Source organism: Manis javanica, chromosome 8, assembly GCF_040802235.1.
Source record: "Manis javanica isolate MJ-LG chromosome 8, MJ_LKY, whole genome shotgun sequence".
Lineage (NCBI taxonomy): Eukaryota > Metazoa > Chordata > Mammalia > Pholidota > Manidae > Manis > Manis javanica.
This window is the reverse complement of record NC_133163.1, coordinates 22611491-22630290: the sequence shown is the minus strand read 5'-3', so window position 1 is coordinate 22630290 and position 18800 is coordinate 22611491. Positions and strand designations below refer to the sequence as shown.

Sequence of the window (18800 nt, the reverse complement as noted above, 5' to 3'; positions counted from 1 at the left end):
AGCATTTTCTCCATCCCCCCTACTTCATGCACAACATCTTATTTTGCCTTGTTATTGTTAGTTGTATTCCCATTGTACAGATGAGGAACAGTCCCAGAGCCCTTAGGTACTTGCTTGGATCACAGCGTGAGTGGAAATGCTGGTATTCCAACACAACACCACCTGACTCGAGGGCCCCCTTGATCACACCCTCTCCCTTCCCTAGATTCCCTGTAATACTGTGGGATACTTGCATGCCCCAGAAATTCTGGTCTTAACTGAGGTCTTGAAAATTAGAGTTTTCCTCTCAAATTAAATCTCTAATTTCTGCCAAGTTAGATGTCATTGCATCCCTGGGCATGTTTGACATTTGCCTACTCCACATCATCCACTAGGCCTTTGGGACTTTGGTAGTCTTTCCTTTTATGATCCCATTTTACCTTCTATATCTAAGTAGACAGGAAGAGCTTTATTAGATGAAAGTCTGTTTTCCTGGTTAATGATCTTGCTTGAGAGATAGGAGATCAGTGAGAGGGTGCTCAGTTTGTTTTTTTCTTTAATTTTTGGTTTATCAGGCAAACCTCCTTTCTCTTCTGTGAATTCACAGCCACAAGATAAATAGCCTTGTATCTTACAAGTTAAATACAATTACTGCTATCAAACCTAGAGCCTTTCTCTCCCTGTAAATGTCTCTTAAAGGCTGATAAGCATTTCAAGGCAAACTGTGGGCTTCTGGCTAATACTAAAATTAAACATAACCACCCAGAAGACAAAAAGACAAGACTATATATATAATATATATACAAATATATTTGCATACATATTTACATGTATATACACACATCCTATGGAAGAGAAGAACATTTGATAGAGGGAAAGGGAATGTGTAAACACAGAGAACCTTGGACATGAGGCACATATCCCTGAGACATTAAGCTAACATGCAACTCAAAAGTTATTTATAAAATAATTAGAAAACACACAAAGGAGTTTGTTATAATGATAGAGATTTATATCAGGTAACATGGTAGCAATTACAGTAACTGAAGACATTATTTATGCAGAATTCAACTGAACTGGGCAGTGCTTTTGACTTAGAGGTTGTTCAGCAAAAGAACATTACTAGAAGCTTCTTAGGACTTTATGAGATGCACACCTTAATATTTGGTCCTGGTTTATGTGTTTCTCATCTTTAGCAGTCTACCTGAAGATTTAAAGGGGAAGATGAACTTTAAAAAATTAGAAGCCACATGATAATTATTTATTTAACCATGAGTTAAATATTATACATATTATAGTCTAGGGACCCAGTGAAATAAGTAATGAGAAGTTTGAGGGCTACTTCTAGGCATTATTTAACTAGAGATGTCAGGAAAAGGTATCCCTAATTTCTATGAATAAAACCAAATCCATGGAATAATACTTTCAAGATTAGAAATACAATGTGGTCACCTTTTATATGATTTTTAAATTATACTCATTTGAGACAGTGTGACAAAAATATTAGTAACATCTCACTCTATGTGAGGCATCTGTAATTACACAAACTCTTCCAAATTAAAATAATCATCAAATATTGCATATTATCAATGTGAGGCTAAGTGAATTACAAGTTTTGTTTGCTCTATTGTCACAAAAAGCTCTAGTTTAGGTAGTAAATAAAAATTCTGGCCTCCAGAATTTATCTTTAGTTATGAAAATCCAGGATTATTATCCCAACCAAACATGCAATTACCCTGTACCGTTTTCCTTCTACCCCAGACTCAGATGAACATCAAAAGTCCTCTGACACCTGTGTAAGAGTGTAGCTTTATTTATAGGAAAAGTTCCCAAGTTTCAGTCTCTTCGAGTTTTGCACAAGGTTACAGGGTCCCTCTAGTTATTTAAAGTCTAAAAAGAACAGTTAGCTTCTTTGAGCAAGATAGTACATAATATCCAATAATAATAATATATGTATTCACATACAGTATGTTACTTATAATTCTATGAAGCACAGAGGGTAATGAAAGGAGCTCTAAACTGTAAATCACTCAATCGATTGTCATCATATTGCAGCTCATCTCAAAGAGATAAAGACCTTCCACTCCTCTAAAATCCCTGTCAATACCCCAGCAGGCCGAGGAAGGGGAAAGGAGGCTCAGAGGAGGAAGGGAAGGATGAGTCAAGGACAAAGAGCCACTTTAAATCTTCATGGAGTTAATGTGGACTGGGTTCAATTTTCAGTGATATTTACAGTTTCTCCATGAGGTGCATGTACTTTTGCAGCCTTACAGTAAGTCCCCAGTGTTCTCTTGGCTGGGATGGAGGGTTTGCCACATGCCAATGGTTGATATAAAGCACTACGTAAGAACACTTGGGGACTAGGTGCGAAAGTGAAAAATGATAATTCAAGCCAAAAGCTAAAGGGTATGTATCAAAACAAATGATGGCAATGAGTTGATAAGAAAATATTTATATTGTACTTTCAGACAGTGGAAGCACTTCAAAAGTCTTTTTATTAGTAAATGGCATTGCCTTTTATATAAAAAAGATGTTGCCCATCTCCCAACCTCATCAGTGGGGTGGGTGATCTCCTTATGCATTCATTCACTCACCATTCAACAAATATTTATTCAAAATCTACTTCACATGTGAACTGGCGCTAGGTGAAGGATATGTAATTCCGTATCTGCCCTCAAGAATCTCATAGTCTAGTGGAAGAAAAATGCATGTACACAGTAAAACAATTTTAATACTTAAATCTTACTGTTCAGTTATTCAGTGTCAGGCACTGCACTGAGTTCTTACATTAAACCTTCACAATAGCCCTAAAATATTTTATCATCATTTTACAAGTAAGAATATGGGAGATTATAAATTTAACTCTCCCAGGGTCATAAACTAGTGCATGAAGCCCTGGAACTTGAAACTGTATCTCTTAGAAGGCAAACCTAATGTTCTTATACAACTCACTATATTGTACTTGCAGTTGCAAAGAGTGCAAGAAGGTGAGATGTAGGTTCAGTGGCACCTTCAGTGCCTGACGGAGCCTGAGGAGCATACAGGGATGGGCATGGGAGAGACAATGCTAGCAAACTGTTACCTACCTAGGCATACACAAGCGTAAGCTATGATATGAAATGTCTAACTTTCACACCCAGGAAACTAATGGACAGGCATTGTTGTTACATTATTTCACTTTGTATAATCTGCCTAATGGTTACAGGAGAGGGTATTATTCTCCTTCATTTACAGATGAATAAACCAAGGCCCAGGGAGTTTGGGGACATTTATGGGGGCCAGAAAGTGTCAGTGCTGACTTTCTGCAGAGATTTGTTTGTTCTGACACCCCCTCTCCCTTTCTGTTACCCCATTGTTCCACCTGTTTCCCAGGAGACACTCCAGTTTGCCTTGTATATAGAGCTCAAATTCATTTGGATGACAGATGTAAATTCACATGCAAATTTACCATTGTTTCCCACACCCCAGTGCATGCAGTACACTCTGTAATCACATTATTAAACATTTACTAGAAATGTGCTTCTGCCCAATGCACAATTACCAGTCTCAGTGTTTAATTAACTAGATTTGTTTTCATTTTAATCACATCGGAAATGTAGTTTTCTTAGAGTTTGATGGTGAAATCTTCATTTCAAATGCCCACAAGTGTCTGGGAGCTGCATATCCTGGAGAAGGGATAAGGCTATTACAGCATAATATGACTTAAAGGATTTTAGGAAAACAATATTAATTAATAATAGGTAACACTGATATACTATTTGCTTTGTTCCAGGCTTATGGATTATTACATTGAATCTTCCTGAAAAGGGGCTCTAATATCATTCCCATTTTAGGGATATGGAAACTGAATATAAAAGAAATTAAGTAACTTACTCTCCAGTATCACACAGCTCGTTGGGCCTATCTAGATTTGAATATAGACATGGAGACCTTAGAGAAACTTTTTCTCCAAGAGGCCCAATAATAAATATATAGGCTTTGCAAACCATAAGGTCTTTGTTGCATTTACTTAACTTTGCTGTTGTCATGCAAAAACAACCATAAGCAATGCATAAATGAATGAGCATGGCTGTGTTCTAAAGAAACATTTTACAAAAATAAGCTGTGATGAGTCAGGTTTGCCCCTTGTTATAGTTGGGGGACCCTTATCACAATCATGTGTATTTTGAAGCCTATAGCTGTTTTTAACTGATCTATCAGCTTTAGTTTTTGGATTGTCTCATATCTGTTTAGAATAAAGGGAGCAAGATATCTCTAAGTGGGTGAGTTAAATCCCAGAGACGCAGGGAACAGGACTGCTAAACAGGATAGTGCAGAGCCACTGGTGAGGTTAATTCAGGATTAAGAAAGACATAATGGGACAGGCAACTCATTCGCCTATACTTAAACTCCCAACCACACACAGCCTTCCTAACTGCGCAGCACTAAAGACCTGGATTCACTTCTACCTTTGTTTAGGTTATCCCATACATTGCTCTGTTATTTGAAATTAACAAACAGAAAGCATTAATATTTCTCTAGTTCTGTAGTTTCTATTTAGTAACTGGAAGTTGTGGTGATCCCAATACTCTCTCCTTGGGGAAGTTGCATACTCTTCTTCTGAATTCATGGGTTTTTTATTAGCTGATAGATAGAAAATTTATTAGCATCAGCTGCCCTAGCCTATTTCCCATAGCCCTCCTGCGTAAAAGTGCCAACTGACTTCCTGGCATTTAGTTTTTCTCCTACCTGCTTACTGGTGCGTGCATCTTCTAAGTCCCAGAGAACGTTCTCCATTCTCTCGGCATTGACTTTGCTGGACCTGCCGATGGGAGCTTCCTGCTTCAGCTTCTCTGTTTCTTGCTGTTGATCAGCCATTGTGACCCTCCTTAGATGTAACTCAACCTACTTCCTGCTATGTTGAGTTTTAGAGATGTTATTGTCTGTTCCTATTATAAAGTAACAACAACGAGGTTATGAGTTTTTACAGGTGTGTATATATGCACAAGCATGTACAAGTTTAAGATAAATTTTAAAAAATCAAACTAAGGCAGACCAATATTACTTATACAAAATAGTGATCCTTTTACATTATACTCATCTCAGTATTGACTATAATAAAGATACTGTTCAAAATTCAAAGTTCCCGCCACCAGAATAGAAAGTATATACCACCAGATTTGGCTCTCTATAGTTCAAGCAAAGTGGCCACTGTTTTGTTAATTCCCTTCCCCTCTCTTTTTGATTCAAAGTTGCAGTATAGGAGATATTCAATAAAATGTTACTGTGCAGCTGTCCTGAGATTATTAGAGATTTCCTCTGATTTCATTATCTACATATACATGATAGCAAAATACACCAAGATAAAGAACATCCTTTATAAGCATTAAATATACTTAAGTTCATTTTAAAAGCAATAGGAAAATATCAAATGTTTCATTATGAATAACTTTTAAGACTTTTCTGGGAAATTTTTCTTTGTTGAAACAAATCTGATTTTATTAAATCAGATAATATTTTGACATTGCTGAGATGATTTTCTGTAGGTCTCCAAGGGTGAATTTCCCAGTATACTTGGACAAAATAATAAACAGGAATAAGGAGAACATTCAGGCGTCCATGAAAGTTAAAAAATCCTAAATATAAATCTGACATAAATGTAAATGTGAAGTAAAAGTAAATCTAAAATCTTCTCAGACAGCTTAGAAATAAGGCTTAGAAATACTTATTACTTCATTTTTAAACCTATATAAAACTCTTGTGAGATACTGACTCTCTCAAATAAAATGGGAATTTATATAAGTACAAACTAAAATAGAACCAAAATGCTTTTAGACTTTCAAAATGAATAGCTAAGATTTTTTTTTTACTGCATTTTCTCCGCAATAAGGGTGGAGCTGGGCCTCCAGGAGAGGTAAAAATGAAGGTAATACATAGAAAAGGATATATCGTTCTCAGGGAGCAATTGAGGTCTCCTGGAGGAGATAAACCAAGTGAAATCTAATAGTCTTGCTTCATTTTGTGACTTTCTCCCACTATGACCTCAGAGAATTTTGAACTCCAAGTAGGTCCATAAAGGGAATTTTGAAATACTCTTAATAGATCTGTTCTTGAAATAAGTCAACTGAACTGAGCAAGGAGCTATGCCAACACATTGACTCAGAGTCCTGACCAACCCTGATCCCAGACCTTTGCAACAATTCTCTAGTCTTATTTCCATTTTCAGTAGTCATATGAGATCCATCCACACTTGTTCCAAGCTCACCTTCCTGTGGTCTCTTTGAAATGCAGTAGTAGTTATGAATAAAAAACATAGGCCAAAACATTAATGAACTTTTCAGCCAATAAATCCAGCTCATTCTGGGGCTGCATAATTATATAGCTGCATCATTCAATCAGGTTACATTTGCTTTAATTTTTTTCTGGCCAAATAAAATAATCAATAGAAGTGTACTTTGTTCCTCTCTTTTCTGACTTTGATTTCTTGATTTGTGCCATTCTACCCACTGCAGCTAGTTACGACAAGCAAACATATTGGCTAGAGGGCTTAACAGTTTGAGCAATAATTTGCACCTTCAAATTTATGCCTTTTATAAGAGTAGTACCAGCCGAAATTCCAATCGACAAAGCCAACTTCTAGGGACAGATGCAACCCTAGCATCTATATTCCTCTGAATAATAGGAAATGGACCGTTATTCAATCAGGCCATATTTCAATCCAACAGGATAAGAGGGAAATCTACATACTATTCACTGTGTCTGGGTTCTCCTTTCTGAATCACACACACAATAAAACCTTTGGGAAAAAAAAGTTTTGGATAGCATCCTTGAGTTTTGGTTAGATGGGAGTTGTCAACCTCTGTTCAGAAATCTAAATGCCTGTAAGGATACCAATGTGATTTAAATAAGCCATCATCCCTGATAATCAGAAATGAAAACATAAAACCAAGAAAACTGCATGCTCTCCTCTCCCCTGTCTCTTCATTTTTCCTAATTATGCCTTATACTTACTAATGTTGTAAGTGCTTTTTGACAAGACGGGAACAGTACATCAATAGATACTGCATGAACTTGAGTGGACAAAGAGAGTCACTCACAGACCTTCTTTTAATCTCTTGGATCATTATTGCAAAGATAAAAGTAGGTTTCTGAAATAATAAAATTCAAAGGAACGCAGCAATTAGGATGGCAAGAATACTAGATCATCTGGTCCATTTCCCTGGTTGGTTCAGAAATGTCTACACATTATAGACTGCTCTAATTTGACCAGTATAATTTGAAATGGAACAGATGACAGAGTTTGCCTTTCTCCCACCAAGAGAATAGATCTGTCTGGTTTCTCCTCTTTGGCTTAAAAATCATTTTTGTTGTTGTTCAACTCCATTATTAGCAGGGATGTCATTTGAAATTATTCTGAATCATTTCTTTAAATCCTAGATATTTATTTCGTACAGATGTCTTTGAGCTGTTTCTTTTTAGAAGGTGCAAGGTTGCACAAATATATCTAAATATTAAAAAACCTTCAGATCTTTAGACATATACCTCAGATAGCCAAGATTTAATGTCATGTATTTAATGTCTTATCCTAAATGGCTAAAAAAGAGTCATTCCTACTTTGTTTATATATCTCAGATGTGTAGGTTTTCAGAGGTTATAAGAACCTTATAATCATCTAAACCCTCAAAGAAAATCATTTAATAATTTTCTGGAGTCAGGACACCTGCCTCTGTTCATAGCAGCAATAGTCATCAATTTCATGAACATTCTTGACACTTAAGGTGAGTCAGTGTTGTGGGGAGGGGATTGTGGAAATAGGATGGTGTAAAAGATATTTTAAAAATGTCTTGCTCCTAAGATGATTATAATTTCATACAAAAAAATCATGCCCACAGGAACTGATATTCAGGATAGTGGAGTCTAGGTGCTAGGAAAATATTTAAAATGTATGGATAATTTTACATAATTATTGACCACTTTCTTCAAAGTGTAAAAGTAAAGCCTTAATTTTTTTTTTAATTCCTATTCTGGCCACCACATTTACAATGTCAACTAATATTTGAGTCATGACATAAATCATGACATACTTTTAATTATTGACAAGTATGTGTCACTTGAGTTGTAGTCAAACATTTAGCAACATTAGTTAGTTCTCTTTATTTAGCCCCTTAGTCCCTAGATTTTGGTCATTTTTGATGCTTTCCAACTGCTGTTTACATGCGGAGGTAATACAATTCTGCTATCGATTATTAAGTCCTAGGAAAATGACCTGCGAACTCTTCTCAGTGAGTATATAAAGGATGTGTTTTGCTAATCCATAAGCTTTAAAAGGGGTTGAAGAGGCCAGGCCTGATTTTTGAAAGCCAAGATTGCAAGGTAGAAATGTATTTTGTCTGATTTGGGTGACTAATTAAGTGTTTTAATTTGTTTTTATTGTTTTGTATGGTAGGGAATATGGTGGGAATATCTTTCTGTTCTAAGCCTAAGTAAGGCTATTTATGACCAGTGATTATTCATACCCTGCAGGAACATAAACCATTTGATTTTGTTTAGTTTGAAGGCTGGAGTTAGTGATGGGAGTGAAAGCAATGTTCACTTAGAGAAAGACAAGGCAATCCTCCTAGGTTTCTCATGGAATCATGTAAGGAGTGAAAGTCCCTTGATAGGGTGGGGGTCACAGTTCTAGAACATTTTACCGGTAAGTTCAGCCTATTCCTTTTGCCAACCCCTGTCCACCCCTCATATGAATAATAATGAGTAGCTCCTTGGCCCTTTATTTACTCTCTACCTTATCTCTAGAGCCAACCCTGCCTTTTTCCCACCCTTCCCCTAGTCTAAGACTAGAAATGGAATCAGAGAAGTAGCAGTCCTCTAGTTTTCCTGCCCATCCCAACTCCCTCAGACTTGGCCTTTCTGGGGAGCTGCATTATTTTATCCCTTCCCTTGCATTTGATAGTCCTCTCTTTTCAGTAAGGAAGAGGGGGTCTAAGAATAGGTAATGGGGCCCTCATCTGCCTGTCTCCATTCTGCGACCCCCAAGGTCACCTTGGACCCCACAGAGAGCACCTGAGCGTTCCCACGTCTCCTGTTGGTCCCTGGAGGACACCTTCCTGCAGCAGGCTGCTTCATCACCCAGTCTCCACTTTCCAGTCCTTCCCTGGCTTCCCAGCTCCCTGTCTGTATCATTTAATGTTTGCGGCTTAACAAACCATTTTAAAACTTTGTTATTCATTGGTTCTGTGGCTCCTGAAGGTGTTTCTTCTATTCCAGGCTGGCTTGGATGGTGCTGGATGATCTTGATGGCTTTGCTCACATAGCAGGGGCTCGGCTGAGCGGGCTGAGTAAACGTGCATGGCTGGGGTTTCTTGTCTCATGTTGCCTCATATTCCAGGAGCCTAGGACAGCTTTCTTCATGTGGCAGCCTCAGGGCTTCAGCAGCATGAGAGGGCAGGCACCAGCATTCAAGGGCTGTTCACACCTCTGCTTACATCACATTTGCTAATAAGCCCTGTGCCAAACAAAGCAAGTCTCAGAGCCAATCCAGAATCATGGTGTGGAAAAATAGACTCACCCTCTAATGGGAGGTGTGAGAAGGTCCTGTTGCAAAGGGGTCTGGATATCAGAATGGGATGGATCATGGCTGTTTTGCAATTTAACACATTGTCACAGAGCTTGGGGAAGACTCTGGTTGCTAGGATTCTATGTTCCCCTTAAAATGTCTCCCTTTCAACTCTAAATTCAGGCTTCAAACTGCAGTTGGAAACTAGTGACTTTCACTGAGAAATCGGCCTTTTATTTCTTTAGAATATGACATTTTGGAATTAATCTTGGCTCTTCCTGTTGTATCCCGGGCCCTTCTTTCTTCTTTCATTTTTCCCCCCAGTATGTCTTACCATTTTGCCTTAAATTGAGTTAATTATTTTTTGGAAAGTTAAAATCCATTAAGAAATTTTTGTATCTTTTTTTTATATTCCCTCTTGGTGTTTCAAATACTTTAAGGCAGATAAAGTATTTGAAATATCAAGAGGGAATATATATATCAGTGTTATTTATAAAACATGTTTTATTTGTATAAACCGTGTTCTCCCATTCATTTCTTTCTTTTTTTGTTTTTTTGAGACAGTTTTGTTATAAAAGCAGTCCCCATGCTGATCTACACTTTTCTCTAGACATTTTCTCTGAGCTCAATAGATGTTTGTCATTATCCTTTGTAGCCACATTTGAGGCCATCCTGCAGCTCTTTCAAACAAATCAATATGAATTAATTTGCTAAGTAGAGTTAACAAGGCATTGTATAATTCAGGATCTACAACAGTGTTCCCTGAGGTTATTTCTTCACTGGGAAAATTTTGATTCTTGTACCACATTTCAGAAGCATATACCTGACCTTTGAATCTTGCAGTAAATGAAGCATGGCTTCCAACTGGATCATTTTTGAAAAACCTTGGAAATGTCACATAACCAAACAAACAGGAGTATAGACAATTCTTTAATTTATACTCTGTGTTGGGACGGAGGGTGGTCTTCAAGATCTACACTCTCTGATGCTCGCCTGTGCTAGGAGCCCTACTAAGTGGAAATTTGAGAAACTCTAAAGTAGGGAAGATGATCTTTGAGGTTGGTTACATTCTTAGATGATCTTTGAGGTTACTTCAATCTGAAATTAGAGATTCCTTCTCTCAACTATGAACTAAAGTTCCAATGGATTCTTTTCCCAGAAACTGCTTTTTAATTATAAAACACAAAAGCCCATTTGCTTCTGAGGGTCCTCAGTAGTTATGTGGACTCTCTCTCACCTCCACCCATTATCCCAACACATCTCCATCTACTAGCAACAGTTTCTCAAGCAAGGAGACCTTCTCTCAGATGGTAAAGGCTGGTATAAACAAAACAAATAGGAAAATTCAGTCCTCCTAAAAGAGGAGGAAATGGCAATAGAGCTCTTCAAAGAAGCTCAAATCTCTGGGTCTTTGATCAAATAACTTCCTGAAATGCTTAAGAAATTTGAATTTTGATACCTCATTAGTGTTCACTGAGAAAAATAATAATGGGAGTCAGGATAGAAAATGAGTTTGATAAACATGTTCTAAATTTTATATTATATAAAAGGATAGAGCTCTTAAACTTGAGACTAATACATAAAAATCCTCAAGTGTTTAGTTTGATGGATAAATTGTGATATGTTTAACCATACATAGCAAGGAATCTGGTGATGGCTGGAGACTAAGTTGGGCTCATCAGAAAGTCTAAGTCTCCTTTGGCAGCATTAGCAAATTGGCACTGTTGTAAATGTAGTGTTCTCTTCTTTCCCCTGAAAGAATATGAGGGGAGCTATGACAACATCTTAAGGAAATTTGCCTCTAGTTGAACTGAAACACTCAAGAGAAGTTTTGTAGTTTCTCTGTATCAATTGCTGTATAAACAAATCATCCTGAAACTTAATGACCTAAAACAACAAACATTTATTAAATCACAATTTCTGTAGGTCAGATAGCAGGTGAGTTGAGTGGATTTGGCTCCAGGTGTCTGATGAATTGAAGTCAACATATTGACTGGGGCTGTAGTCATGTCAAGACTTATCTATGCCTGGAGGATCTGGTGGCCTCAGTTCTTTGACATGTGGGTCTCTCCAAGGGGCTTCTCTAATGTCCTTATGACATAACATTAACTTCCTCAAAGTGAATGAAGAGAGAGAGAGACACACACACACACACACAGAGAGAGAGAGAGAGAGAGAGAGAGAGAGAGAGAGAGAGAGAGAGAGAGAGAAAGATTAACAGTGCCTTTTAAAAAAATTTTGTCTCTAAAGTCACACACTGTCACTTCCAACATATCCTATTCTTTACAATCAAGTCAGTAAGTCTAGCCCCAACGCAAGATTGGAGAATGAAGCTCCACATCTTACAGAGGGTTTCAAAGAATTTATAGACATTTTAAAGCCACCACATAATCCTCCTATTCTATAAATTTTTCAGGGTCTTTAATGAATGCACAAAAGATATGCTTATCAAATTTGCAGAGGACACAGATAAGAAATGTATCTCCTGCAAGAAACAAAAGACCTATAGCTAAACATTTTCTTATCAGGTTGGAATGCTATTATGAAACAAAAAAGAATAAATATAATGGGATGTAATTAGAAGTTCTGCTTTGCAGTTCATAAAGTATATTGCAAGAATGCAAAATGGCCCAAACTTTTGGGGAAGTAATTTAGTTGAAAATTCTCTTATGTTTTAGTTGGAAACAAGTCTAGTGTGTGACTATGCTGCAACGTGATTGTTAAGACAACTGTAGCAAGCCAAGTCAGGGGTGGATGGTACAGTGATTGTTATTTTTAGATCCCTCAGGAACAATATACTCATTTGTAGGCATGAAGTTCAAGGTGGGTCTAAACAACCTATAATTTATAAACACACCAGGACTTCCGTTAGATCAAAACAGAAGGACTACTATAGCATAAAGTTTATTGTGGCATCAGAGATATTGATATCAGCATGACTTTCCTGTCCATGAGGTGAGAATGTTCCCAGGTGTTGCTCATTGACACTGTCCTCCCAGACCTCCTACCTGTCCTCTGAGCCATGCAGGGACACTGCATGTGCATGTTTGAATGACAGAATGTTTTCACCAAATATTCTGACATTCTGGCTTTAAAAATGTTGAGAAATAGAAGAATACGGGGATGGGGGAGTGGGTAGAAGAAGGTAGCTAGAAAGAAATGAAAGGAACCAGCAAGATTAAAGAGACAGAGGGAGATACAGAGAATTAACTTGCAGTAATGCTCGGATCATGGGGAAGAATGAGCTCCAAAACAACACTGTGGCCTTTGCAACAAGGAGGAAATAGCGATAATAGAAAGGTGCTGGGGGATTCTTGAAGGGATCATATGTCAAGTGGCTAAAGACCAAACATTAAGGATTTATGTTAGAAAGGAAATTTGAAAAGATTTGACACTAAAAATTGTGTAATGTAGTAATTCTTGTTAAGTTTGCTGCATTTTTAGTTATCCCTTTTGGATCAGATACTGTTAAACAATAATAATGTGCATACATTGAGCACTTATTTTATGCCACATGTTGTATTAAGAGCTATACATACATTTAATTCTCAGTTAATTCTTACAACAGCCCTGTTTGAAAGTTATTATAGTCCCCATTGTATAAATGTAGAAGCTAAAGTTTAAAGACACACCAAGACATAGATGTACCAAACATGTTTACCAGAAAGGAACTAGGAAAAATTCAGACATTGAAATTGACTAGTCTAGCTTCAGGATGTATTTTGGAACAATTGTGAAAGAAAGAAAGTTTTATAGTCAATTTATGTTTTAATTTATGGCATGTCGTTTTTGAAAGTGGCTTTTAAGTAAAGTATAGGTGCTAGGTAGACCTATCATACTAAAGAAAGTTCCATTAGAAATTACTTGAAAATACTATCTTAAATTATGGAAGCAAATAAAGATATTGCAATCACCTGGACCTTGTTGTATTAATCTTTCTGGGCTTTAAAGTATCCTTGATGGATGAGGATAAATAAGGAGAAATTCCAGGAGAAATTAGTTTCAGGAAGAGAGTTGAGAATGGCCTCAAATGTGGGGAAAGGATAGGGAGTGGTGATATGTTCCAATTATTGCATCAGGGTACATGGTCTTTTGTGTAATAATACTTTCATAGGAATGGCACTTTGATTTAGATTTAGGATATGAAAGAAAAGTCAATGTTAACATATTTTCATACAAACTCACCTCAGCCAGGAACAAAGATCAGGGAGATATATGGCCACTTGGGTAACTGGACATAAAGCATAGGGTTTATATCTCTAGCATGGCCCCCAGTCCTACTCCATGGACTATAAGGTTTTCCAACATGAGGACTGAATGTGTATAGGCACATCAAAGGGTTCTAGAATCTCGCTAGGCTGGGGTCCTCCGTGCCTCCATCCACCCATACACACACACACTCCCTTTCACTGTTTATTGGAGCCTTAGATATGTAGGGAAAGATCTTGAGAATTAAAATAAATCACAGACTCTCCCCATTCCCAATCTCTCTCAATTCCCCATAAACATAAGTCCTTTTTGACTAGATTATTACATTTAATTTGTATAAATCCTGCCATATAGATGTCATTATCTATTTTTTTTTTGACAAGTGGAGAAACTGAGACTCATCTAGATTAAGTAAGTTGTCCAAGATCACAGAACTGGCAAATGTCTGAGATAGAATTTCAACCAAGGTCTAATTTGACTTCATAGGTAATGCTCTTTTCACTCATGTTTGAACCATCTTTGCTAAAATAGCCCAACACCAGTAACCTAGAGATGGTACATTGAAACTTTGACTTTGATATAGAAAGGAAATGATAATATGTCTGTCCAACATATATTTTCCATTTCTGAACACATCCAGAAGACGTGAGACAGTGAGCTTCATCAGCCAGGTCATGATGTGCCGGGGTGACCCACACCGCTTTCCAGGGGCAAACGTCTCATCACTTGGGAGGGGTGGTTCCCCTTGGCTCATGCAACCACTCAAGTGAATCTGGAAAAGCTCACTTACTTAATAATGCCCTTGTGCTCTGGGCCTATTAATTCACTTCTCCAGCTGATCAGTTTTCTGCTTCAAGAGATTAATTTCTTTACCTTGGCATACTAAAGAATCAAGGCTCACAACATATAAATAGTTCTTTTTTCTTCAGCCCCAAAGGTGTGTTTGAGGATTAATGAGATGTTGCTTATAATTGCATTTTGAATTCTAGTAGAAAGGCATTCTATAAATATAAGATATTAGTTCTTTGTTGTGGTCCATCCATTACTTACAAGTGGTTGAACATTCCAGGTGCCCTTTGAGGAGTACAATAGCCCCTTCCCACCTCTAAGAGAGTTCATCTGGGTTCCAACACCAGGAACAAGGTCAGAGCTGAGTTTAAGAGTGTTTCCCCAGTTCTTTCCCTTCAGTGTCTTATTATTTATTTTGAAGCTCACAAAGTGCTCTTTAGGGAGAGAGACATTGTAAGAACCTCTAAAATGTCCTACTCCCTGAGCCTACCCACATTGATTTTCTTTTGCCTCTGGCCCTAATACATAGTATTCATTCTTTGTTCATTAGACCCAGGGTTTCATTTTTTAGTGTCAACAAAGCAATAAAGAAAACTTTTCCTTCCTTTATTGCAAGACTCAAAACAAAATGCCAAAATACCTCTGGCGTTAATTTTGCACAGATGAATGTTGGTACAATATTCCTATTAGCATGTCCATGTGCTTGACAACAGTCCAAATGGTATTTATAGTCTACCTGCAAGAAAGCATTTTTTGCCAGCCTGGTGCAAATTTCCAGAACCTTTAAACCACTCTTCCTCGACTTAGCAGCAGTATATCATCATTACCTGCGGCTGGACCAAGAAATCACATTTGTCAATGACTGAATTGCTCTTTTACTTTCAGTGGTTTTAGAAACACACTTTGTTTTGGAAATGGGGTTGGCTGAGTATATTTTAGAAGATACAAAAATATAAAAAGCAGCAGCTAGGAAATTTAGGGGTTATTTTAGACATTTCCTTGTCTACGGTTAGTTGATCCTTGGAAGGTAACTTTCGTAGGAGAGAATGGAATATGGTCATCTTTTGAGTGGAGGCCTGGTAAAGCCCTAAGACCGTGGAAGCACAACATAGAACCAATATGTTTCCTTTTTATCTTTAGGAAAGAGTTGAAGTGTATTAGTAAGAAAATAAAAGTTCTCTTAAAAAATTGAATGTTTTTCATATCTCAGGTTCTATATATGTTCTACCTTTTATTATCCGATACCAAGTCCTACGGTGAATTGGGAAATGGGGAAAATGAGACTAAGTGACTTGTATGAAGTCACACAGCTAGTAAATGATGTATAGTTAGAGCTGAAAGCCATGTTTGTCTCCAGAGCCCATGGTCTTAACTCCTATGCTGCATTGGTTATGGCTTAAGGAAAATTAGTATAACATCTAATGAATAAGATCCATGTTTAAACCAACAATGTCAAAATGGTGTTGTAAAAGTTATTTACTGGATAATAAATATTTCTCTCAGTTTTTCAGTTGAAAGGATGTTGGCTGCTTTGGTACTGATAACAAATTTCGAATTTTTCCTTTGGGACCATAAAAAGGGACTGGTGTATTGGGGTACTATTCAAGGGTCAACTTGCTTTCTTTGTCTTATCTTCCTCTGTTCCCTTTTCCTTCTACCCTAAATTGATTCACCCAAGTGTTGGAAATGTGCAGAATTTTCTGCATAAAGGTTGGAGCTATGGATGAACCAGTTGGGCTTTAATAATTTCACCTCAGAGTGTTCTTTTCTTCACAATATTCAACAGTGCATGTTGTATGTGTCTCCGGGAGTTGAAAAACTTCATAATAGAACCAGTAGTGCAAATACAAATGAATATAGGAAGCCAACGACATAAAAAATCTCAATTTCTGATGAAGAATGGATAGAGATACACATATACATGCACATGCACACATACTTACTTTTATTTTAAGTAAAATAAAATGTATTCTTTTCTAAAATTCAGGTCTATGTAGGTGAGTGTCAGATCCATATAAGTAATTTAAGGACTATCTATTTGAGGATCTCATTGTGCAATTTATAGATTTCTCAGTGTGGTTAGGAACTCTAGTCTTTACATTATTTTGGTCTTAATTAGTAAGGCACATATGCATCTTTTTAATGACATTTCTATTCATAAGCCCATTCTTTCTTGAGGATAGCATCACTTTCTGTTTTGAAGAGTTGATTTCACTCTGTTTAAATGTTCACACTGGCTGTTATATGCAATGTACAACTGAATGTCGTCAAGGATTGAATATGAATGTACATGAACTTGGCAGGTTTGCTCAGCTTTCAGAGCAGTCCCTATGTATGAATTCTTGTATTGAGAAAGTTTGCTCTTCAATCAGTCTAGCAAAATGGGGCTCTGGGCAAATGAACTCATTCTCATGCACATGTTTCTAAAACAGTTCTCATTAATGTTTGAGATAAATTAAAATAAAAACCAACAAGACCATGAAAAGAGACTAAGAACAATGTTAATGTGACAGTTTAAACCACTTTGGTTTTCCAAATGACCTTCCATCTTTCACGACTTTTAACAGTATGCAAGATTGCTATCATTAGTGCCAGACACTATCAGTCTGGTGTGGAAAACCTAAAACTTTTCTAAATGTCTTTAAAGCTGAGGTGGAGAAGAATGACTCTCTCTCTTTCACTCTCCAAAGGGTCTAAGGTTGAATCGTGGCTATGCTGTCCTCCCACCATCTCCCAACAAACTGATCATCCAATATAGTTTTCTCATTTTTTTGCCTGTACCATGTCCCAAAGTGATTTTCTATGGAGCTTTAGGTTTGAAAGAGTGGCTTGGTGGGGGAATGCTTTGGAGGGCCAAGAGTCCTATGTTTCTGGGGGAAGGAAATCAATGAAGCTTCTTAATTAGATTATTGTGTATGGAACTGTGGCAGTTTGGAATTTTGGATACTTTGATTTTGCCCTGTGTTTTTCTGAGAATATTTAGCTTTATATTTACTATTGACTTCACTAATCATTCCTCAGGGAGTAGAATGAAGGTCATTACTATATTTTATGTTGCAGCCAATGACACTTACAGAAAACCCAATGTAATAGAATATATTCAAGGTGAGTCTGGCACATCCCATTTGCCATTTCTCAGTAAAACATTCTGTGGTGACTAAAACTTGAGAGAGGTCAAAGCTTAAGGAGATGGAAAACATTCCTTGTGATAGTTGTCTCCTGTAGGGTAAGACTAAGAGTTATAGGTTCTTTTCAGAAAAGTGCATGTTACTTTTCTATAAAAACATGTGAAGATTTACCCAACTTTATTTTGGATTAATAGAATCTAAGTAACAGGATCTACCAGAGAGGATCATTATAATGATCTCTAGTTAGTAAGTATATTAGCAGGTACAAACGAACTGCTTTCCCCATGGGCTTATTGAAACACCAGGAAGTTCAGTTGTCTTTCTGTTTTTTTTTTCCTCCTTGCCTGTACTCTCCCTTTATTTATTTGTTTATTTTCTCTGTGAGCAATAGTACTTTGAGGAAAATTTTAAATTATACACTGTAACCCAGAATTTTTAATTGTTCTTTCCATTCATTGCACTTTTTCTATGACACGTTAACATATTATGTTTTATGCCAGCCAGATAGGGTCCCATAAAGCAGGCTGGAAAGAGAGCCACAGTTGCCTCTTTCATGAGCTTTGATTTTTTGTTGTTGTTGGGTTTTTATTGTTGTCGGTTTTCATTCTTGGGTAATGAGAATGAGTCAGCTTCTTAAAATAATTTGTGCATAGGAGAAATGAATGGGGAATCTTGGAAACATCTCCCAATATTGCCACCTCTTTCCCATCCTACCCCTCATGGAAGGCAGGTACCAATTTAGTCACATGTAAAATCCTCTCTGTCAGTAATAACTCCTCTATGGAGGTAGCCCTGAGAGTTAAATGCCATGCATAGTAAGCTTCTGTTCACTTGGCCTGCTGCTATATTTAGTGCTAATATTCATTCTAGTTTTTAGACTTCTTTGTAAATGGTTTCCAAGCCACCTGTTCTGAGACTTTGATTTCATTTTTAATGTTAGTAATTTGGAATAGAATTCCCTAAGTTACAGTATAGGGCTCTGAGTCAACAGTAACATAATTTACTAGTTTCTACTTGATCACTGTGTGTTGGTTGATGAGATAGAACAGTTCCCAAAGCATGGCTTGATTATTTTGTGATTTGAAGCATGTTCATTAGGAGTGTATCTCTACAAAACCATTCTCTAAGTCTGTCCTAATTGGACATATCATCCAGGGATG

At 37.1% G+C, this 18800-nt stretch overlaps 1 protein-coding gene across 37 annotated transcripts in view; it reads left to right on the top strand.

Annotated features, from left to right (window-relative positions):
- Positions 1 to 18800, top strand: part of NRXN3 (neurexin 3) — a 1528794-nt gene that overhangs the window by 1355906 nt on the left and 154088 nt on the right. The window lies entirely within an intron of this gene.